Here is a 24,504-nt window from a genome sequence, read left to right on the forward strand (position 1 = left end):
TCAATCTGTGCTGTGATTTTTGAATCAACTAAATTACAAAAAATACATTCCATTGCATGAGGCTATTCCCATGCAGTTAGCATAATTTGAATTAACATTCTACATTACCAAGGAAATTGCATCACAATACCAGGCAGCCATTGTGAGTGTACCCATCTGTATACAATTCAAATTGCCAGGGTTAGAGGTTCCAAACCCGTTTTATTCACAGAGCTGCCCTATTCTAGTCCAGGGATAGGTTGGGAGCCACCAAAAATCTGAAATCATACCCACACATGCAGTTAGAGCCGGCTGATGCACAACCGTCTGCTGATGCACATCCGACTGCTGATGCACAACCGACTGCTGATGCACATCCGACTGCTGATGCACAACCGACTGCTGATGCACATCCGACTGCTGATGCACAACCGACTTCTGATGCACAACCGACTGCTGATGCACAACCGACTGCTGATGCACAACCGACTGCTGATGCACAACCGACTGCTGATGCACAACCGACTGCTGATGCACAACAAAAATTTGAAATTCTAACTCTCAACAGTAATTTGAGACCCCGACTGAGTTCCAAAAAAATATAAATAATAATCATAATATTTGGGGGGGGGGGGGGGGGGGAATTGATCTGTGGGCCTGCAAAAGGGGGACGGCTCGTCCCTGATCAAGTCTCTTATGGTTCTAGAGGGAACCACCAATCATAGTCCAGTCTCTGTTACAGCGGGACTCAGCGTGCGATTCATCTAACGTAAAAGGCATAAAAGAAACGCATGAAACTAGATCCCCTACTAGTCTTGACGAGTTCTCTTCTGCGCTGTTCAACCAAGCCAGTGAATGTGGAGGAGGAGTTAAGATGGAGTGTCATCGTGTTAACGTCCAAAAGTGGAAGTCGCCACAAAAAAACGGAACATCCAGTTGTTGGGGACTCAACAGAGGCTAGTGTGCCCTACTCTATAGCCACTCTCGGGTCCACACTCCCCAGTCCCCACCCCCAAGCTCCAGCCCCTCACCCCCAAGCTCCAGCCACTCACCCTCAAGCTCCAGCCTCTCACCCCTAAGCTCCAGCCCCTCGCCCCTAAGCTCCAGCCACTCACCCTCAAGCTCCAGCCCCTTACCCCCAAGCTCTAGCCTCTCACCCTCAAGCTCCAGCCACTCACCCCCAAGCTCCAGCCATTCACCTCCAAGCTCCAGCCTCTCACCCTCAAGCTCCAGCCATTCTCCCTCAAGCTCCAGCCTCTCACCCCCATGCTCCAGCCTCTCACCCTCAAGCTCCAGCCATTCTCCCTCAAGCTCCAGCCTCTCACCCCCATGCTCCAGCCTCTCACCCCCATGCTCCAGCCTCTCACCCCCATGCTCCAGCCTCTCACCTCCAAGCTCCAGCCTCTCACCTCCAAGCTCCAGCCTCTCACCCCCAAGCTCCAGTCTCACACCTCCAAGCTCCAGCCTCTCACCCCCAAGATCCAGCCTCTCGCCCCCAAGCTCCAGCCTCTCAACCCCAAGCTCCAGCCTCTCACCTCCAAGCTCCAGCCTCACACCTCCAAGCTCCAGCCTCACACCCCCAAGCTCCAGCCTCTCACCCCCATGCTCCAGCCTCTCACCCCAAGCTCCAGCCTCTCACCCCCAAGTTCCAGCCTCTCACTCCCAAGCTCCAGCCTCTCACCCCCATGCTCCAGCCTCTCATCTCAAGCTCCAGCCTCTCACCCCAAGCTCCAGCCTCTCACCCCATGCTCCAGCCTCACACCCCCATGCTCCAGCCTTACACCCCCATGCTCCAGCCTCTCACCTCCAAGCTCCAGCCTCTCACCCCCAAGCTCCAGCCTCTCACCCCCAAGCTCCAGCCTCTCACCCCCATGATCCAGCCTCTCACCCCCATGATCCAGCCTCTCACCCCCATGATCCAGCCTCTCACCTCCAAGCTCCAGCCTCTCACCCCCAAGCTCCAGCCTCTCACCCCCAAGCTCCAGCCTCTCACCCCCATGCTCCAGCCTCTCACCCCCAAGCTCCAGCATCTCACCCCCATGCTCCAGCCTCTCACCTCCAAACTCCAGTCTCACACCTCCATGCTCCAGCCTCTCACCCCCATGATCCAGCCTCTCACCCCCAAACTCCAGTCTCACACCTCCATGCTCCAGCCTCCCACCTCCAAACTCCAGTCTCACACCTCCATGCTCCAGCCTCTCACCCCTCTTCTCTACACTTCAACCCTTCACACCCTTGTTTTGTTTCCTTGACCACTTGCCCTGTCTCCAAAATAGAGGTAATACAGAGAGTAGAGGGTTCACTCACCGATGTTCTTGTGTCTCTCAGATTTCAGCTCCCAGCTATTCCACACAACCAAGATGTATAACTTGTGAATCGGTCACCTGCCCAAGACGAGAGTGAGACAACAAAATGACATCTCTGACAGACTTCAAAACTGACAATGCTATCCATCAGGAATAAAATCAATAGGGAGAAAGCAAAGTGAAAGGGGGAGAAATAGAGACAGAGAAGGAGAGACTCAAATACACAACATAGAAGGACAGTTAAAGTGTGAGTGGACAAAGCGAAGGAGACAAAGAAAGAGACGGAAAAGGAGAAGTATTTTTAGCCTGCACTACACATGACTGACTGTCACAAAATATTAATGTGCCATAAGATGTTAGCCTGTTTTCCACGGTCACACACAGTACTGGAGTCACACAGCTGTTGTTGCAGACACATTGTATCACAACACCGGTAGAAATGTAAGGTGCGGAGGAGAGGTGTTCTGGGCTTGTTCTCTTTCCTCTTCCAGCCATCAATCAATCCATCAACTAATTCATCACATTTTATATACAAATACCTTTTCAGATCAACATTTGTCACAATGTGCTTTACAGTGACCTGGACTAGAACCCAACGGGCAAGCAGAAGAACATCCTCTCTCTTCATCATTCTCTCCTTTTCTCTAGTCACCCTGTCCTCCTCACAGGACAATGACTGGAACGTCACACACAGCTCACCTACAGATTACATACAGATTACTTATAACACACACTCACTCATAATTGCTGTTTGAATGATGGGTGGCCATGTTGTTTCTGTCTGAGTGATGGGTGGCCATGTTGTTTCTGTCTGAGTGATGGGTGGCCATGTTGTTTCTGTCTGAGTGATGGGTGGCCATGTTGTTTCTCTCTGAATGATGGGTGGCCATGTTGTTTCTGTCTGAATGATGGGTGGCCATGTTGTTTCTGTCTGAGTGATGGGTGGCCATGTTGTTTCTGTCTGAGTGATGGGTGGCCATGTTGTTTCTGTCTGAGTGATGGGTGGCCATGTTGTTTCTGTCTGAGTGATGGGTGGCCATGTTGTTTCTGTCTGAGTGATGGGTGGCCATGTTGTTTCTGTCTGAGTGATGGGTGGCCATGTTATTTCTGTCTGAGTGATGGGGTGCCATGTTGTTTCTGTTTGAATGATGGGTGGCCATGTTGTTTCTGTCTGAGTGATGGGTGGCCATGTTGTTTCTGTCTGAATGATGGGTGGCCATGTTGTTTCTGTCTGAGTGATGGGTGGCCATGTTGTTTCTGTCTGAGTGATGGGTGGCCATGTTGTTTCTGTCTGAATGATCGGTGGCCATGTTGTTTCTGTCTGAGTGATGGGTGGCCATGTTGTTTCTCTCTGAGTGATGGGTGGCCATGTTGTTTCTGTCTGAGTGATGGGTGGCCATGTTGTTTCTGTCTGAGTGATGGGTGGCCATGTTGTTTCTGTCTGAATGATCGGTGGCCATGTTGTTTCTGTCTGAGTGATGGGTGGCCATGTTGTTTCTCTCTGAGTGATGGGTGGCCATGTTGTTTCTGTCTGAATGATGGGTGGCCATGTTGTTTCTGTCTGAGTGATGGGTGGCCATGTTGTTTCTGTCTGAGTGATGGGTGGCCATGTTGTTTCTGTCTGAGTGATGGGTGGCCATGTTGTTTCTGTCTGAGTGATTGGTGGCCATGTTATTTCTGTCTGAGTGATGGGTGGCCATGTTGTTTCTGTCTGAGTGATGGTTGGCCATGTTGTTTCTGTCTGAGTGATGGGTGGCCATGTTGTTTCTGTCTGAATGATGGGTGGCCATGTTGTTTCTGTCTGAGTGATGGGTGGCCATGTTATTTCTGTCTGAGTGATGGGTGGCCATGTTGTTTCTGTCTGAGTGATGGGTGGCCATGTTGTTTCTGTCTGAGTGATTGGTGGCCATGTTATTTCTGTCTGAGTGATGGGTGGCCATGTTGTTTCTGTCTGAGTGAGGACACACACACACATGGCACAGCTCCTCTCTATATCCCACTGAGACTGAGGGAGGTCATAGTCCTTCCTGACACTCCCCAGGCTCTCTCCCTCTCTCTCAGCAGAGCAGAATGTTCTCCTGGTTCCTCTGCAAAATGGGAGCCCCAGCTAAACTCATTAGATAGTGACACAGATACAGACCCAGCCTCAGATGCACATTTACTTAAAGAACAGTGCTGATGCAAGTTTGGTAACAGAATGATGTCACAAACAGCATAAACTTTTTTCAAGTAAATATGTTTTTGCTAAATTTTCTGTGGAAATTGTTAAAGGCCCATTGCATGAAAATTCAATTTTCCTGTGTTTTGTATGATATTATATAACAGCTGATGAAACTAACACTGCAAAAGTGTGAGATTTGTTTTATCGGTGTTATATCCTGGTAGTTGCTGGTTGAAAATACAATATATCTAATCAGCATGTTTGTGTGGGCGGGAGTTTTGGCTTTCCATGGTGACATCACCATGCTGTAAATTTGTTAATAGACCAATAACAAAGAGAGTTCCAAACCTCTCTGCCAATAACAGCTAGTTTTCAGTTTTCCTCTCCCCACTAAGAACACTTCCTGACAGTCCTAGCTGAATTCTTGCTTAAGAAAGAGGTTTTCCTAAAAATTATTTTTTCCCATTTTAATGGAATTTATTACAGTAAGGTACTTAACTGTTAACCAGAAATGATTTGATACTGATATAAAAATGGCTGCATTGGGCCTTTAAAAGTAGTCATTGTCCATAAAGTTGTATGGTTTGTTTAACTTTGCAATCATTGGATTTTGTCTCAGTGTCACTCTGTTACCGTTGAATTGCCCATCTGCTGTTCTACTGAACTCTTCCTGAACCCAGCAGCACCAACTAACCCATTGGAGGACAACACAACATCAACAAACGCACTGCCCACTTTTATCCAGCTGTGTAATGACAAACACAACAGAACACAAACATACGTTATTTAATCACCATCTTGACTGAACAATTCTCTGCCGACTCATGTCCTGTATTTCCACTTGTTGTTTCTCCGTTGTCACCACTGTTGTGGGTGAGACTGGTCCATAGGAATTGTAAAAACAGGTGATGTTTTACCACCTCCTCCTCCTCACCCTCTTTTCCAGCCTGCTCTGAGGACCGTGTCTGAGTGTTAAACCATCTGTTGCAGTATCTCCTGCGATGGGAAGCCTGTGGGCCCTGAAATCCTGGCAGGGAAACCCTGTGTCTGGTCTGCTGGCTGACTAATGGCTAATTTGTCAATCAGACGCTGCATTCCTTAATTAGGAGAAATGCTCAGTTTGGGTCTTGCCCCAGCCCAGTGGAAAAGACAAGATGTATTTGGTTGGCAGGGTAGCCTAGTGGTTAGAGCGTTGGACTAGTAACTGGAAGGTTGCAAGTTCAAATCCCTGAGCTGACAAGGTACAAATCTGTCGTTCTGCCCCTGAACAGGCAGTTAACCCACTGTTCCTAGGCCGTCATTGAAAATAAGAATTTGTTCTTAACTGACTTGCCTAGTTAAATAAAGGTAAAACATACAAATAAATTACAGTACAACTCACTCTCTCTGCTCTGGAGTTGTAAAACTTAAAATGCAATGATGTAGATTGATAAAATGTGTACTGTACAGTCTGTGTTAATCACATGAATAACTTTCAACATAACACTTTATAGATTCACAGAGTTTGATCAACATTTGAAACACAATGAAGTCAACAACCTAAAGTATATAAATACATATCCACAGTACCACACTCACATCTGTCCCACCCTCCACTGATCCAGCCCTCCACTCTGACAGAACACATGGTGGAAAAACAGACACCTACTCTCCTGTGTGTCTGCTGAGAAAACAATGTCCAAATGCAGCACTGAGGGGTATACTGCAGAACTGGATCAATGAGTTAGCCAGGAAGCTTTGATGAACAACAAGAAATGCTGATTTTCTGATTCATTAAGAAAGCGAAGCATATATATTCAGCACCAGTCAAAAGATGGGACACACCTACTCATTCAAGGGTTTTTCTTCATTTGTACTATTTTCTACATTGTAGAATAATATTGAAGACATCAAAACTATGAAATAACACATAATCATGTAGTAAGCAAAAAAGTGTTAAACAAATCAAAATATATTTTATATCTGAGATTCATCAAAGTAGCCACCCTTTGCCTTGATGAGAGCTTTGCACACCACTCTTGGTATTCTCTCAACCAGCTTCATGAGGTAGTCACCTGGAATGCATTTCAATTAAAAGGTGTGCCTTGTTAAAAGTTAATTTGTGGAATTTCTTTCTGTCTTAATGCGTTTGAGCCAATCAGTTGTGTTGTGACAATGTAGGGGTGGTATACCGAAGATACCAAGTCCATATTATGGCAAGAACTCAATTAAGCAAAGATAAATGACAGTCTGTCATTACTTTAATAATTCTTGATTGGTTATACGCTGAGCTTTCATGAAATTGATTTAGATATTCTTGGAGCAATACAGTACTCATTCAAATCTAAGATCACTCTGAGCCAGCGGAAAGACCTGGGTTTCACAACTCTAAACCCTAAAGGGCCTTTGCTCTAGCTGCTGTTTCTTCATGGACCAACCTAAGTCATTGCTTAGCTAGGGAGTTTACTCACTCAATCAGTGGCTGATTAAAATGTATGGCGGAACAATAACCACCTTTGGAGTTGTGCTTGTTACAACACCAAACATCGCCAGACCTTCAGGAAAACATTACAGATATGAGTAGGACCACATACTCATCATAATGCTGTATAGTAGTTGGTGAGTTGCAATCATTGAGGCAACCGTCTTCTGTCCTTCCAGATACACAGAATGCAACCGAAAAAACACGTCATTTGATTAAGCAGGCTAACAGCTAATGAATTCAGAATCCAGAACCAAATCTAGACTCTCATGCAATACAAGTCTGTCACAGGAGATTAACAAATCACATGACCTTGGAGTGATTACATCCCCTGATTTGGTTGCTCAGGCATTAAGACATTTGATTATATCAGGTATTAAAACATCCTGAGTCATTAAAACACGACAGAGACTGGTGTATTGGCTAAGAGTTACTATACACAGGACACACAATATATGGGAAAGGCTACAACAAGCAACGTTAAGTACTCTGACAGCCTTACAGTTGGAACCTGGATTCATATAGTCTCTCTAGATCAGTGGTAATCACATTTTTTAGCGGGGACCTCATATTTTCAGCCAGAATTTCTGGGGAACCCAATTTTTTCTCCAGAATTTCTGGCAACCCCACCCCATCCCAAATCTAATGACACAGCCTTAAAATCTGTACATTTCGATTTTTAAAACAACAAATAACCTTCAATTCATTACATTTTCATATTGTTGTTATCAGATTACCACACAACCATCACACCACTCTCTTAAAACTGCCTCTATTGTGTTCACATGCATTCTTCATGTCAGGCTATACGTCATGCAAACTTTCACTTACTTTTTGAAGACCATTGTCATGCTATGAGACAGACAATATTATTGTTTTCTAAAGGCATCTAGGTAGTTATTAAGAAAACATATAATGTTCACACACACATTATATTTTGTAAAGGCATTGAGCTAGCTGGTGCTGTAAGTTAAAACGAGTTAAGTTTCATGTTTGCTTTCTGTAAAACTCTGATCAATATCAATCAACAATCAAAATTCGGCAAGCATTTTATATAAAATTCAATGTCCAGACTCCCTTGACAATATATACCACTCTTAATAGAGCACCACTTATCAGTGTGATGTCATCCTAATATAGTAGACTGACACCTCTCCATTGAAGTTCACCTCTTTTTACCTCTGGTTTTGGAAGGGTACTTTCCTCTCCACTCCAGGCACCACTTGTGTATACTCATAAAACCCACTCTGATTCCATGGCAGCGCATTGAATTCCACTGAATAATTGTGTTCTGTTGTTTTTGTTGCCCTCTTAACAGTTGGCTGTGAGGGCTGGAAACTGGCTGGCATGAGTGTCTCATTCATTTCTATATATCACCATGCCTGCTGCACTACAATATAACACAACATGAAGAGACCACAGTGTCCTGCTATGCCTGCGTTTGAACGGTCACTATATACATCACTAGAGGATAATACACATACTCTTCCTACCTGTGTAGAATTTACTCAGGATTAGTTTACTGTTATAATAGCTGGTGTGAGAGTAGTTCGACTAGTGTTTCAGCTCAAATATTTTGGTCATTAGGAAATAAGATGACATATCTGTGTGAGTGAGGAGGAGAAGCAGGTTGTAAAGAAGGTTACAAATGCTAAACACATTGTCCAGGTTCATTCTGAAAACAAATGGACCAAAGTTCTCCTCAGTCTATACGTTCTCCTCACTCCATACGTTCCCCTCACTCCATACGTTCCCCTCACTCCATACCTTACAATCATTTCCCCAGATGTCAAAGGAAACTGCTGGCACTGAATACTGCCATGTGTACCGATAGAATCAAACTGCAGACTTCATGGAAGTAGCACAAAGAGATAGGGGAAGAGGACATGTGGTGATGTGGACAAACATGGATACAAGGTGTGTGAACGCTGTAGTGAGCTAGTCTACTTCAGACAGATCTCTGGTCATGCGTCTTCTACCATTACTTGACCTATCACAGAGCAGATTCAAAGTGGATGCTTTTGGTGATTGGAGTACGTCATGACAAAATCGCAGTATTTTTAGCATATTCAGCTGTTCTGTTAGAAAGAATAGGTCTGCCGCAACACGTACTGGACACAAGGGAAAGTAAACATAAAAAAAGGGAGAAAAAGGACATTTTTCCCCAAACCCAGTCTACGTAACAGATTACCAAACTGTAAGGGAATGCAATGTCCCTGTAGGCATCACATGGAGTCTGTGTCACTTAGATATCAGACCAAACCATATGGGCAGGATGGCAGGCTAGGTGGGCACAGGTGCCAAGTGGCAGGCAGCTGGCAGGTCTGGTCCCCTTGGGTAGAGTAAACCTCAGGTGCAGATCACACAACATATACACTAGTGGGGCAAGGGTCAGCTGTTTGTATGGGGGAATTTATTTTGCAAAATTTCGGTTTGACTGTTTGTATAGAAATAGAAAGCTGTGAAAACGAACCAACATGTTTCTGATAAGATTTCAGTTCAGCTTGGATGCATATTTTATGTCAGGGGTGTCAAAGTCAAATGGACGGAGGGCCAAATAAAAAAATCAGCTACAAGACGAGGGCCGGACTGTTCGAATGTTCATTGAAAATTTTTTAAATGACGCATATAGTCTAGTGAACCTAATTGAACCTACTGAAAACCTAACAAATATATTACAATATGATCAGATAAATAAAGCAATATTTTCTTATGGCTCTGTCAGTAATCTTTAATTTTCAACAGACACAAAAGACAAATTTCCTTTATATAAATATCCCCATAACATGAACATTAAATGAAAGAAACCGGTATTCAAGGCACCATCAGTAGACTATATTTTCTATTTTAGCAAAAGTGGGCTAAATTTACTTCAAAGAAAAAACAATAATAGCAATTTTCTATCATCCACTCAACTGAAATATTTTTAAAATATAATTGGATTGAAATACAAAAAAATAAAGTGCAAAAATCTATTAATCAAAAACAACACTTTGTTTAAGGAGAAGTAACATGCAGTGAAAACAAATATTAAATTTTAACTTTTAAACTTGAACTGAGTAAAAACTCTAAATATGTGATTGCACAGTAATGTTCACTTGTTTGAGGTTGAGGGTGATACTTGGTGGTGTCCCATCTTTTCCACAAGTTCATCAATGTTCGGGGTAAGGCTCTGAGCTGAAGAAATCCTCAGAATTGAGTGGAGGTGTTCAGCAGTAAGTCGACTTCTGTGTGATGTTTTGTTCAGGTTCATCAAAGAAAACAGTTGTTCACACAGGTATGTGCTGCCAAACATAGACAACGTTTGAGCAGCCTGGATGCGCAGCTGGGGCATTGTGCCGGGGAGGAAACGGGCGAACTCCGCAGCACCCACTGCCGCATATTTTGCCCTCAGTGCATCATTGCATTGGAGGTCAATCAACTCCATTTGGAGGTTTGGTGGTGAGCTTTCCACGTCAACAGCAAATGGGTTACCGAGCAGTTCCAACCTGCTTTTTTGTGCTTCAAAGTCAGCAAATCGGCGTCGAAAGTCAGCGGCAAGCATACCTATTTTATCAGCCAACTGTGTGCTCGGGAACGCACTGGTAGAGAGCTTCTCTTTCATGGTCTGGCAGCTGGGAAAGTGGCTCAAATTTTCTTTCCGCATCTGCGTCTCCCACAGAGTCAGTTTGGTTTTAAATGCCTTCACTGTACTGTACATATCAGAGATGACACGATCCCGACCCTGCAGCTGCAAGTTTATTGCATTCAGATGACTCGTAATGTCACACAGAAAAGCCATTTCACACAGAAACATTTCGTCTCGGAGTTGTGTTGTGTCTTTCCCTTTGCTGTCCAAGAACAGACAAATCTCCTCACGAAGCTCGAAACATCTTTGAAGCACCTTTCCCTGGCTTAGCCATCGCACCTCTGTGTGATAAGGCAAATCACCATGCTCCGTTTCTAACTCCGTCAGAAATGCCTTGAACTGGCGGTGATTCAAACCTTTGGCTCTGATAAAGTTAACTGTGCGCGTGATGATGCTCATTACATGCTCCATTTTCAAGGCTTTACCGCACAACGCTTCCTGGTGTATGATACAATGATAAGCTGTCAGCTCACCTGTCGCGTTTTCCTCTTGCATCTTTTCCCGTATCTTCGCCACCAGTCCGCTCCTGTGTCCACACATCGCAGGTGCTCCGTCGGTTGTCAAACCCACGAGTTTTTCCCAAGGCAGCTCCATCTCATTTACACATCTTGACACCTCTTCATACAAATCATGCCCCGTAGTTGTGCCATGCATAGGACGTAAAGCCAAAAACTCCTCTGTTACGCTTAGGTTGGAGTCCACTCCGCGGATGAAAATTGACAACTGGGCAATGTCAGAAATGTCGGTGCTCTCATCCACAGCCAAGGAATATGCAATAAAATCTTTTCCCTTTTTCACAAGCTGCTCTTTTAGATTGATGGACAACTGGTCTACTCTCTCGGCAATGGTGTTTCTGCTCAGACTCACATTTAAAAAGAGTTGCCTTTTTTCTGGGCAAACTTCGTCACAAACTTTAATCATGCAGTTTTTGATGAAATCCCCCTCCGTAAATGGCCGGGCTGATTTAGCGATCTCTTCTGCCAAAATAAAACTGGCCTTGACAGTTGCGTCCGCGTGTGTGTCCGCGTGTTTCGTTTCATAATGTCGTCTCAGATTATACTCTTTCAGTACCGCCACACTTTCTCCACACAGAAGACACACAGGTTTTCCAGCTACCTTCGTGAACATATACTCCGACTCCCACCTTGTTTGAAACCCCCGGTTCTCAGTATCCACCTTCCGTTTTGCCATTTTTGATGGGTATCTGAAAGTTAATTTTACTGTGATGCTGACGACTGCTGTGCCAATAAATATTGAAATGAAGCAGCCTACTGCTCGGTGCGTCACCTTTGCATTGTGGGAAATGTAGTATTGGTGCGTGTAAAAGATCTGCGGGCTGCCGGCTTGCTGCGGGCCGGTTCTAATAATAAATCAAGATCATCCCAGGGGCCGTAAAAAACCTTCTTGCGGGCCGGATGTGGCCCGCGGGCCTTGACTCTGACATATGTGTTTTATGTGGTTGAAATGCTATCAGCTTTTATAATGCTGATAAAGATAGCACCTTTACAGATGGTATCTAATTGAGCATTCACATTCTGATGCTGAAAGAAAGAACAACATGAATTTGTCCATGAGGCAGATGCGATGAGACTTGAGTTTCACCATCAGATGGAACACTGTGTCCCACTCCCCTAACTCTGGTAAGTCTCACCAGAGGAAAGGAAGGAGAGAGCAGGGACCGTGAGAGGCAGACCCTCTCCTGCGTCTTCCCTCCCTCCGCTGAGACTAATGTCACGTTCCCAGGCAAATGAGAGGCAACTGTGAAAAATCGTTTTGAAACGTCACCCAACTCGGAATTCTTTCTAGAGCTCCAACTTTCCGACCACTGACGTCATGATTTGATCTATTTTTTTCAGAATTCCCAGTTGTCTTGATAGCAGCATGACCCTCAGCTTGCTTTAATGACTGCGAAAAATTCTTCTTGACTCAGAAAAGGTTGGTGACCACTGGATTTATTGATGTTAAAGGTGTTGTTTACTATTTATTCAACCCGCCGCCCTTCATGCACACAATATTTAATGACCCTAAACCCATCCACCCGTTGGATATAACCGCGGTGACTGCGGGTTATGACTCAACCTGTGCATCTCTTTCAACATACAGGAACGGAACATATATTTGGTATCTCCAATTGTTCTGGCAATTCTCACATATTAACTTCATTGGGAGGAAGCATGTTTTTAAGAAAATCATGAAAGTAGCGATTGTAGGCCCTTTTTAGACCTAGACATGCCTCCTGTAAGACCCTATGATCTGTGAACCACACATGATACAGACAACACCCTGGTGTCATTATGCTCCTAATAGTATGCTCTAACATATTGAGTATGTCTTGATTCTGAAACACAATTTCACATTAATTATTCATTACTAAACATATTAATATCTCAAAACTACCCGTTTTGATTTAGTTCATTTGAAGACCTATTGTTTGGAACAATATACTCAAAGTAAACTCCCTCTGCTGGTGACTTGCTGAATGTGCAATTATAAAGGAGGGCTGTGATTGGTTAATGAACTATAACGTCAATTTCTATGTATAAAAGTGGGTCATATCATTAAAAGTACCAGAATGCCCACTCTGGAACTGGAAATGGAAATGTTTGAAGAGTATATTGTTACAAAACGCGTAGTTGAGAGACTCATGGTTTTTTTTGGTGATTAAATTAATATTTCAGAATCTAGACAAACTTGATGTTTGAGAAAACATTATAAGGAGTATAATGACATCAAGGCGTTGTCTGTATCATGTACGGTTCACATATCATAGAGTCTTACAGGAAGCTTGTATAGGTCTAAAAGGGGCTTGAAATTGACAATGTCATCATGATTTTCAAACAAATAGGTGTGATACAAATGTAAAAGAATGTTAAACATCCTTCATCCCAATGAAGATCCTATGTGAGAATTGCCAGAACAATCTGAGACCCCCCAAACATATTTACGGCTCCCGCAGAATTGCCTCTTCTGATAAAACACTGTCCGAATACCGATACTTGCGTCCTAAATAGTTGGCCGTTTGAATATGCAGATTTGTTTTATTGAATAGTTTGTGGCATTTGACAAATCTAGTATACTTTAAATGCCTGGATGTCATACTCATCCGCTTTGACACCAGCTGATCAATTAGATATGGGCATGCGCTACCAAAATCAACGAATAACGGGGAAACCACGCAATCGCGCTTGAAGCATTCTCAGTATGCGGAAAAATGTGTTATAGTATGTGAATTTTAAAAACCGAGTATGGTTTAAATGTCAGGATGTCATAGCCTAATCATTTTGTCTCATCTAGTAGAATTCGATGCACACTTTTCAACAATGCATTGGAAGGTGTGGGTTGCAAATAATAGGCCCTAGTTCTCTTCAAGTAGACAAAACAAACTAAACTAGGCTACTTAATTGGGAAGATGACGAATAGCAAAGCTTGTGCAGTGGTGTTCAAATGTAGCTTAAGTTATTTTTGTTCTTAAAATTATCACGAGTATTGCATCGTAGGCTATATCTTTGAAAACATACGTTTTTTTAACCAAGGTAAAGACAGTTTCAAGTTGGATATTCGTGCTTTCAAATCTCAATAGTTTTCAAATCACTTGAGCACAGACTCCAAATAAGTGTCATCATGTTTGACATATTGCGCACAACATTGCACAGGTCTTATTTTCATGATTTGGACATCAATTCTAATAAACATGTGAAATGTGAGGAGCATTAGCGATTTCCAATTTGAATTATTTAGGGAGTGTAAACAAAGTACAAACTTTTTTTACATTCGAATTTCAATAGCTTCTAGGTCATGTGACCTACTTAACTCAAACAAGGTTCAGAATGTCCACTGACTACCCTTCTATATTGCACACCCTTTGGTTTGTCCATTTTCATCTCACACATTTTTACATTCATTTTTCAAACATTCTAATTTCAATAGCTCCTTGGTCATGTGACCTACTCACTTCAAGCAAGGTTCAGAATCTCCACTTAGTGGGCCTACACATTGCACACCATTTAGTTTGTCCATTTTCATCTCACAAGATTTTACATGAGTTTTTCCACATTTCAAATTTCAATAGCTCCTTGATCATGTGACCTAATGACTTCAAACAAGGTTCAGAATGTCCACTGACCATGCATTAATATCAGCCAGCAGCATACTACCCTGCATCCCACTGCTGGCTTGCTTCTGAAGCTAAGCAGGGTTGGTCCCTGGATCGGAGACCAGATGCTGCTGGAAGTGGTATTGGAGGGCCACTCTTTCCTCTGGTCTAAAAAAATTTCCAATCCAACCATGGCAGTAATTGGGGACACTGCCCTGGGTAGGGTGCTGTCTTTTGGATGGGACGTTAAACGGTTGTCCTGACTCTCTGAGGTCATTAAAGATCCCATGGCACTTATCGTAAGAGTAGGGGTGTTAACCCTGGTGTCCTGGCTAAATTCCCAATCTGGCCCTCAGACCATCATGGCCACCTAATCATCCCCAGCTTACAATTGGCTCATTCATCCCCCTCCTCTCCCCTGTAACTATTCCCCAGGTTGTTGCTGTAAATGAGAATGTGTTCTCAGTCAACCTACCTGCTAAAATAAAAAATAATATGTCACACTCTGATGTTAGTCTATTTTCATCTCATGCTATTAGACTTAAATCTGTAAGCTTTGCAGGCCTTTTAATATGGGTGTTAAAACATTTTTTTTTAAGTAAAAAAATGTTCCAGCCTCGCAATAACTATCTTTCACGTGGACACTGATAAGATCCGCAAATGGCTGTATGTGGTATGGATCAAGGACAGGAGAGGTGTTCGAACAGAGGTGCTTAAAACCTTTTTGGGATAGGGGGCAGCATTTTAACTTTTGGATGAATAGTGTGCCCAGAGTGAACTGCCTCCTACTCTGTCCCAGATGCTAATATATGCATATTATTATTAGTATTGGATAGAAAACACTCTGAAGTTTCTAAAACTGTTTGAATGATGTATGTGAGTATAACAGAACTCATATGGCAGGCAAAAACCTGAGAAAAATCCAACCAGGAAGTGGGACATCTGAGGTTTGTAGTTTTTCAAAGCTTGGCCTACCGAATACACAGTGGGATATGGATAAAGTTGCACTTCCTACGGCTTCCACTAGATGTCAACCGTCTTTAGAAACTTGAATGAGGATTCTACTATAAAGGAGGGGCTCATGAGTGCTCTTTGAGTCAGTGGTCTGGCAGAGTGCGTTGGTCTCATGACGCGTGCTCCTGACAGAGTTACCTCTCGTTCCAGTGCTTTTCTTCAGACATAGGAATTCTCTGGTTGAAACATTATTGATGTTTTATGTTAAAAACATCCTAACGATTGATTCCATACATCGATTGACATGTTTCTAAAGGACTGTAACGGAACTTTTCAAGTTTTTGTCTGGATGAAGTGCTTGCGCCTCATGAAGATGAATTAGTGGGCTGAACACGCTAACAACAAGTGGCTATTTGGACATAAATTATGGACTTTATGGAACAAATCAGTCATGTATTGTCGCACTGGGATTCCTGGGAGTGCATTCTGATGAAGCTCATCAAAGGTAAGTGAATATTTATGGTGTTATTTCTAACTTCTGTTGACTCCAAAATGGCGGATATTTCTCTGACTGGATTGGGCTCTGAGCTCCGTTCTCAGATTATGCTTTTTCCGTAAAGTTTTTTTGAAATCTGACACAGCGGTTGCATTAAGGAGAAGGCTATCTTTAATTATGTGAATGTTTATTATGAGTATTTCTGCAAAATCACCGGATGTTTTGGAATCAAAACATTACTGCACGTAAGGCGGCAATGTAAACTGAGATTTTAGGATATAAATATGCTCATTATCGAACAAAACATACATGTATTGTGTAACATGATGTCCTATGAGTGTCATCTGATGAAGATCATCAAAGGTTAGTGATTCATTTTTTCTAGTGGGGCAAAAAGTATTTAGTCAGCCACCAATTGTGCAAGTTCTCCCACTTAAAAAGATGAGAGAGGCCTGTAATTTTCATCATAGGTACATTTCAACTTTGACAGACAAAATTAGAAAAAAAATCCAGAAAATCACATTGTAGGATTTTTTATGAATTTATTTGCAAATTATGGTGGAAAATAAGTATTTGGTCAATAACAAAAGTTTATCTCAATACTTTGTTATTTACCCTTTGTTGGCAATGACAGAGGTCAAACGTTTTCTGTAAGTCTTCACAAGGTTTTCACACAATGTTGCTGGTACTTTGGCCCATTCCTCCATGCAGATCTCCTCTAGAGCAGTGATGTTTTGGGGCTGTTGCTGGGCAACACGGACTTTCAACTCCCTCCAAAGATTTTCTATGGGGTTGAGATCTGGAGACTGGCTAGGCCACTCCAGGACCTTGAAATGCTTCTTACAAAGCCACTCCTTCATTGCCCGGTTGGTGTGTTTGGGATCACTGTCATGCTGAAAGACCCAGCCACGTTTCATCTTCAATGCCCTTGCTGATGGAAGGAGGTTTTCACTCAAAATCTCATGATACATGGCCCCATTCATTCTTTCCTTTACACGAATCAGTCGTCCTGGTCCCTTTGCAGAAAAACAGCCCCAAAGCATGATGTTTCCACACCCATGCTTCACAGTAGGTATGGTGTTCTTTGGATGCAACTCAGCATTCTTTGTCCTCCAAACACGACGAGTTGAGTTTTTACCAAAAAGTTATATTTTGGTTTCATCTGACCATATGACATTCTCCCAATCTTCTTCTGGATCATCCAAATGCTCTCTAGCAAACTTCAGACGGGCCTGGACATGTACTGGCTTAAGCAGGGGGACACGTCTGGCACTGCAGGATTTGAGTCCCTGGCGGCGTAGTGTGTTACTGATGGTAGGCTTTGTTACTTTGGTCCCAGCTCTCTGCAGGTCATTCACTAGGTCTCCCCGTGTGGTTCTGGGATTTTTGCTCACTGTTCTTGTGATCATTTTGACCCCACGGGGTGAGATCTTGCGTGGAGCCCTAGATTGAGGGAGATTATCAGTGGTCTTGTATGTCTTCCATTTCCTAATAATTGCTCCCACAGTTGATTTCTTCAAACTAAGCTGCTTACCTATTGCAGATTCAGTCTTCCCAGCCTGGTGCAGGTCTACAATTTTGTTTCTGGTGTCCTTTGACAGCTCTTTGGTCTTGGCCATAGTGGAGTTTGGAGTGTGACTGTTTGAGGTTGTGGACAGGTGTCTTTTATACTGATAACAAGTTCAAACAGGTGCCATTAATACAGGTAACGAGTGGAGGACAGAGGAGCCTCTTAAAGAAGAAGTTACAGGTCTGTGAGAGCCAGAAATCTTGCTTGTTTGTAGGTGACCAAATACTTATTTTCCACCATAATTTGCAAATAAATTCATAAAAAATCCTACAATGTGGTTTTCTGGATTTCTTTTCTAATTTTGTCTGTCGTAGTTGAAGTGTACCTATGATAAAAATTACAGGCCTCTCTCATCTTTTTAAGTGGGAGAACTTGCACAATTGGTGGCTGACTAAATACTTTTTTGCCCCACTGTATGTTGAAATGGAACCAAATGATCTGTTTCTGTCTTCAGCCCTATTTAAATAGGATAGATGGGCTATGGTATAGGTCGAATGTGATAGTCTGCCTATAACCAGCCTGCGTAGGCCTATAACTCCATTCCTATTCTATTCAGTGTTTAGAGAAATTAATCGAATTGGAAATTAGCTACTATCAGGATAGTTCATGAGATGCATGTCTGTTGAATTTGGACAAATCCACCCACACTCGGCCACGCACCCCCTACTCAGCCAGTCAAGAGCCGCTATTGCATTGCGGCATACTGTATACTTTTTACTAAATGGTATGTGCTAAATAGTATGCGGCAATGAGTACATAGTATACAGTATGTAGTAGGCTAGTCTGGATATTCGGATGTGTCAATGATTATTATTATCAGGTTTTCACACTAAAATGGTGATTTAAATACCGACTACATTGCCAATATGTTTCCACCAAGGCACAAACATCATACTGTACATTGTGAGAAACCAGCTGTGTGTCGTGTCTTATGACTGGGGGGGGGTCTCTCTTTCGCACCTCCTTTCCCATCCGTCTCTTCTCCTGCCAAGCATGCTGTGTCTGTACAAACCCCCCATGCCCACCCTCAGTGTGTTAGCCTACTCTGCGACGTGCCTCTCTACCCATCCCAATGTGTGGGCAGTGCCAGCTTGTAACCAGAGAGCAGAGACAGACCCAACAGCTGCTGCTAGTCGAAGTCCCTCTGCCACTACTGTGATCTCATGGAACAAAACTAGAATGCAATCACACGCTCTGACTGGATGCCCAGTCCCACTGCTGTCTTTGTCCTCTGTCATCTCCCCCCCCATGTGATCTCTACCTGCTGTTCTGTGTCTTTAACTGGACAACTGCCAGCCAAACACATTACCACAGTTCAACCCCTCACATTCCTCCACAGCCAGCACCATTCTAACAGACAGCCACTACTTACTTAAGCACTGAAATCACCAAAATATTCAGCCTCTCCCCTCACTCCCTCTAATCCCATTCATATATCCTGTAGCTCTCCCTAACACTGGCTCAATGAAGTGGTGACAGCACTGTGACAGCACACCTGAGCACGTCCCTGAAAAGCCTCATCTCTCTGCTAACAGAATGCTGGAGTGACAGACAGCAGTTAAAGCTGTAACACTGTGTTTGATTAAATCAGGCGTTACTCTTGCACAACGCAGAACACAGTGCTTATCCTCAGCTCACTAACGGGAACCCTGCCAGAAGCTAATGTATACACACACATGTTGAGACACACACACACACACACACACACACACACACACACACACACACACACACACACACACACACACACACACACACACACACTTTACCTTGCATCTCCAAAATACTCAGGATCTTTATAAGGGGGCAGTATGTAACATCACTGTGTCTTTCTGTATCCCAGCTCTCACCGCCCGCCAGCACCAACAGTAGCCCAGAGGCTCAGGGCCGATGCAAACACCAGCAGCATCACGTAAGTACAACTGGATTAACAGCTCCTACACACCGCTCCACTCTCTCCACACCCACACCCTTTTAAGAGTGCAAGTGCCCGCCAACTCAAAGGCAGACACTTCCAGAGAGGAGGGACATATGTTGTAGCATGCATTGCATGTGTACAGTATGTCTATAGAACTGTATGTAATAGCAGAGATCTAAGTTATTCCACACATCCAGTGTGTCTCTATGTATACCACTATGTTGTCTGTGAGACACGGTGAAATCACCAGAGGTGCTGTGTCTAGAGGTATTCAATACAGGCTTACTGACAAATCCCTCTTCTCATGCATTCTAAATGAGCTGTTCCACTCTGCAGACAGTTTGTAGACTCAACAAGTGTTACAGCTTTGCCTCAGCAAGGTGATTCTGCAGGAGGCCATCCTACCTGCCACCTTGCCACCTCCTCAGCAAATATATTGGCATTAGGCTGTCAGAGACACGATCCATCAATGACAGATAACCAACTACCTGCTGGCTGCTACCAGGTCTTCTGTAGGGCCATGTAGCAGAATGACTGTTTCCTTGGAGAGGTGTGTGTATGTGCATGTGTGTTTTTCTGTGCATGTGTGTGATTACGTCAGTGCAAAGCCAGAGACTGGCTGAGTTTATCTAGTAGCTCTACCATCAACACCTGTGTCTATGCAGGGGACTGGACACTATGAAAACACAGCAGGGGAGGAAGAGGGCCTGCCTCACTGCCTCTGTTTATTTGACATCACAGAGGAAGAGGTTGACTTTCCAGGCTCTAGTGACTCTGCCTCCTCTCTAAAGCAGATGACTGACAGAATGATCGACTTCCTCACTGAAGTCCAAGGGCCAACTCTCTCTGCCTGGTGCACACACAGTGGGGAATAGAGGTATTCAGATGAAACTGAATCTAGCAGGCTGTGTTGGGTATAGGGTCTCTCTCTCTCATCAGTAAACATTACGCTCACAAAAGTTCCAAAAGAATAAAGACATTACAAATGTCATATTATGAGCAAATAGTTAAAGTACAGAAGGGAAAATAAATAAACATAAATATGGGTTGTATTTACAATGGTGTTTGTTCTTCACTGGTTGCCCTTTTCTTGTGGCAACAGGTCACAAATCTTACTGATTTTGATAATTAGCGGGTATCAGACTAATTCTGCCCTGCATGCATTATTTGTTGTTTTACGTTGTACACAGAGGATATTTTTGCTGAATTTCCATGCATGTCCATTTTGTGAATTCTTGAATGATGAACGGACCCCAGACTCACAACCAAAAAGGGCAATGGGTTCTATAACTGATTCAAGTATTTTTAACCACATCCTAATTGGTATGTCGAATTTTATGTTCCTTTTGATGGTGTTAGAAGGCCCTTCTTGCCTTGTCTCTCAGCTCGTTCACAGTTTTGTCGAAGTTACCTGTGGCGCTGATGTTTAGGCTGAGGTATCTTTAGTTTTTTGTGTGCTCTAGGGCAGCGGTGTCTAGACGGAATTTGTGTTTGTAGTCCTGGCAACTGGACATTTTTTGGAACACCATTATTTTTGTCTTACTGAGATTTACTGTCAGGACCTAGGTCTGACAGAATCTGTGCGGAAGATCTAGGTGCTGCTGTAGGCCCTCCTTGGTTGAGCACAGAAGCACCAGATCATCAGCAAGCAGTAGACATTTGACTTCAGATTCTAGTAGGGTGAAGCCAGGTGCTGCAGACTGTTCTAGTGCCCTCGCCAATTCGTTGATATGTTGATATGTTATGTTAAAGAGGGTGGGGCTTAAGGTGCATTCCTGGCTCACCCCACGGCCCCTCACCCCTCACCCCATGGCCCCATGGAAAGAAATATGTTTGTTGCCAATTTTAACCACACACTTATTGCTTGTGTACATGGACTTTATAATGTTGTATGTTTTTTCCCCCAACACCACATCAATTTGTATAGCAGACCATTATGCCAAATTGACACATTTTTTTTATTTATTAAGAAAGCATGAGAAGACTTTGCCTTTGTTTTGGTTTGTTTGTATGTCAATTAGGGTGTGCAGAGTGAATATGTGGTCTGTAGCACGATAATTTGGGAAAAAGTAAATCTGACATTTGCTCAGTACATTGTTTTCACGGAGGAAATGTACGAGTCTGCTGTTAGTAATACTGTTATTTTATTGTGTTACTTTCTATTTTTTTACTTCAGTTTATTTTGTAAATATTTTCTTAACTCTTCTTGAACTGCACTGTTGGTTAAGGGCTTGTAAGTAAGAATTTCACGGTAAGGTCTACACTTGTTGTATTCGGCGCATGTGACAAATACCTTTTGATTTGATAATGTAGAGGATTTCCCAAAGTTGCTGTTGACGAATATCCCACAGTAGTTATTGGGGTCAAATTTGTCTCCACTTCTATGGATTGGGGTGATCAGTCCTTGGTTCCTTGGATTTGTCCTGTAGTTCATTCAATGTAATTGGATAATCCAGTGGGTTCTTGTAGTCTTTAATAGTTGATTCTAAGATTTGTATTTGATCATGTAAACTCAGCAAAATAAGAAACGTCCTCTCACTGTCAACTGCACATATTTACAGCAAACTTAACATGTGTAAATATTTGTATAAACATAACAAGATTCAACAACTGAGACATAAACTGAACAAGTTCCACAGACATGTGACGAACATAAATGGAATAATGTATCCCTGAACAAAGGAGCGTCAAAACTAACAGTCAGTATCTGGTGTGGTCACCAGCTGCATTAAGTACTGCAGTGCATCTCCTCCTCATGTACTGCACCAGATTTGCCAGTTCTTGCTGTGAGATGTTACCCCACTCTTACACCAAGGCACCTGCAAGTTCCCGGACATTTCTGGGGGGAATGGCCCTAGCCCTCACCCTCCGATCCAACAGGTCCCAGACGTGCTCAATGGGATTGAGATCCGGGCTCTTCGCTGGCCATGGCAGAACACTGACATTCCTGTCTTGCAGGAAATCCCGCAGAGAACGAGCAGTACGGCTGGTGGCATTGTTATGCTGGAGGGTCATGTCAAGATGAGCCTGCAGGAAGGGTACCACATGAGGGTGGAGGATGTCTTTCCAGTAACGCACAGTGTTGAGATTGCCTGCAATGACAATAAGCTCAGTTTGATGATGATGTAACACATAGCCCCAGACCATGACGGACCCTCCACATCCAAATCGATCCCGCTCCAGAGTACAGGCCTCGGTGTAACGCTCATTCCTTCGACGATAAACACAAATCCAGCCATCACCCTTGGTGAGACAAAACCATTGGACGCCATTTCCGGTCACAACTTGCAGAATGTTTACGTGTTGCTGTGCGTTTTGTTGCCAACCTTACTTTGCTACCTGACAACTTTACAGTTTTTACTTTTTAATTACCGTTTATATTTTTGGTTTTTCCCTCACTCAACTTTTTTTCATTCAACTTTTTCACTCCGGACGCTTTATCTGGATGTGGTTCGTCAGGACCTCCAACAGCCGAAGCTAAGTAGTAACATTAACATGAAGCCTTCTAATTGCAGTCGCTGTACTCATAAAATACAGGAGAACGACCGCCTTACGGCGAGGATAGCTGTGCTACAAGCCCATCTTCAGACGCAAACGTTAAGCAAGGGTAATTTCAGTGTAGGAAAAGATGAAACAGTGTCTGTGCCACTAGTAAGTACAGATAGTAACGTTAGTATAAATCCCCTCACACGGTCCCCGCAGCCGGACAACTTTCTCACGGTTTCTGGAGGGAAATGCTGTAGGAATGCTCAACCGGTGTCGCTCATTCAACCGACAGAAACTTTCAACCGGTTTTCCCCATTAAGCAACGAGTCGCAGTCAGAGGCCGAGCCTTCTCTTGTCTCTACTCCTCCCATTACGGGGTCTGAGACGCCGAAGCTTCCCACCATTAGCTCTAACAAATTGAAAACTCTAGTCATTGGCGACTCCATTACCCGCAGTATTAGACTTAAAACGAATCATCCAGCGATCATACACTGTTTACCAGGGGGCAGGGCTACCGATGTTAAGGCTAATCTGAAGATGGTGCTGGCTAAAGCTAAAACTGGCGAGTGTAGAGAGTTTAGAGATATTGTTATCCACGTCGGCATCAACAATGTTAGGATGAAACAGTCAGAGGTCACCAAGCGCAACATAGCTTCAGCGTGTAAATCAGCTAGAAAGATGTGTCGGCATCGAGTAATTGTCTCTGGCCCCCTCCCAGTTAGGGGGAGTGATGAGCTCTACAGCAGTCTCACAACTCAATCGCTGGTTGAAAACTGTCTTCTGCCCCTCCCAAAATATAGAATTTGTAGATAATTGGCCCTCTTTCTGGGACTCACCCACAAACAGGACCAGGCCTGTCCCGCTGAGGAGTGACGGACTCCATCCTAGCTGGAGGGGTGCTCTCATCTTATCTCCCAACATAGACAGGGCTCTAACTCCTCTAGCTCCACAATGAAATTGGGTGCAGGCCAGGCAGCAGGCTGTTAGTCAGCCTGCCAGCATAGTGGAGTCTGCCACTAGCACAGTCTGTGTAGTCAGCTCAGCTATCCCCATTGAGACCGTGTCTGTGCCTCAACCTAGGTTGGGTCAAAACTAAAAATGGTGGTGTTCGCCTTAGCAATCTCACTAGGATAAAGACCTCCTCCATTCCTGTCATTATTGAAAGAGATCGTGATACCTCACATCTCAAAATAGAGCTACTTAATGTTAGATCCCTTACTTCAAAGGCAATTATAGTCAATTAACTAATCACTGATCATAATCTTGATGTGATTGGCCTGACTGAAACATGGCTTAAGCCTGATGAATTTACTGTGTTAAATGAGGCCTCACCTCCTAGTTACACTAGTGACCATATCCCCCGTGCATCCCGCAAAGGCGGAGGTGTTGCTAACATTTACGACAGCAAATTTCAATTTCCAATAAAAAAAATGACGTTTTCGTCTTTTGAGC

The 24,504-nt window shown here is 43.6% G+C and overlaps 1 protein-coding gene across 1 annotated transcript in view; it reads right to left on the reverse strand.

The window, feature by feature from the left end:
• The window catches only part of LOC139422871 (bone morphogenetic protein receptor type-1B-like), a 118,344-nt gene that overhangs the window by 61,061 nt on the left and 32,779 nt on the right, over nt 1-24,504 (reverse strand). The window contains exon 3 of the mRNA XM_071174302.1: nt 2,287-2,363. The gene's annotated coding sequence lies outside the window, so the exon portion shown is untranslated. The remainder of the gene's footprint in view (nt 1-2,286; nt 2,364-24,504) is intronic.

This window comes from Oncorhynchus clarkii, chromosome 12, assembly GCF_045791955.1.
Source record: "Oncorhynchus clarkii lewisi isolate Uvic-CL-2024 chromosome 12, UVic_Ocla_1.0, whole genome shotgun sequence".
Classification (NCBI taxonomy): Eukaryota; Metazoa; Chordata; class Actinopteri; order Salmoniformes; family Salmonidae; genus Oncorhynchus; species Oncorhynchus clarkii.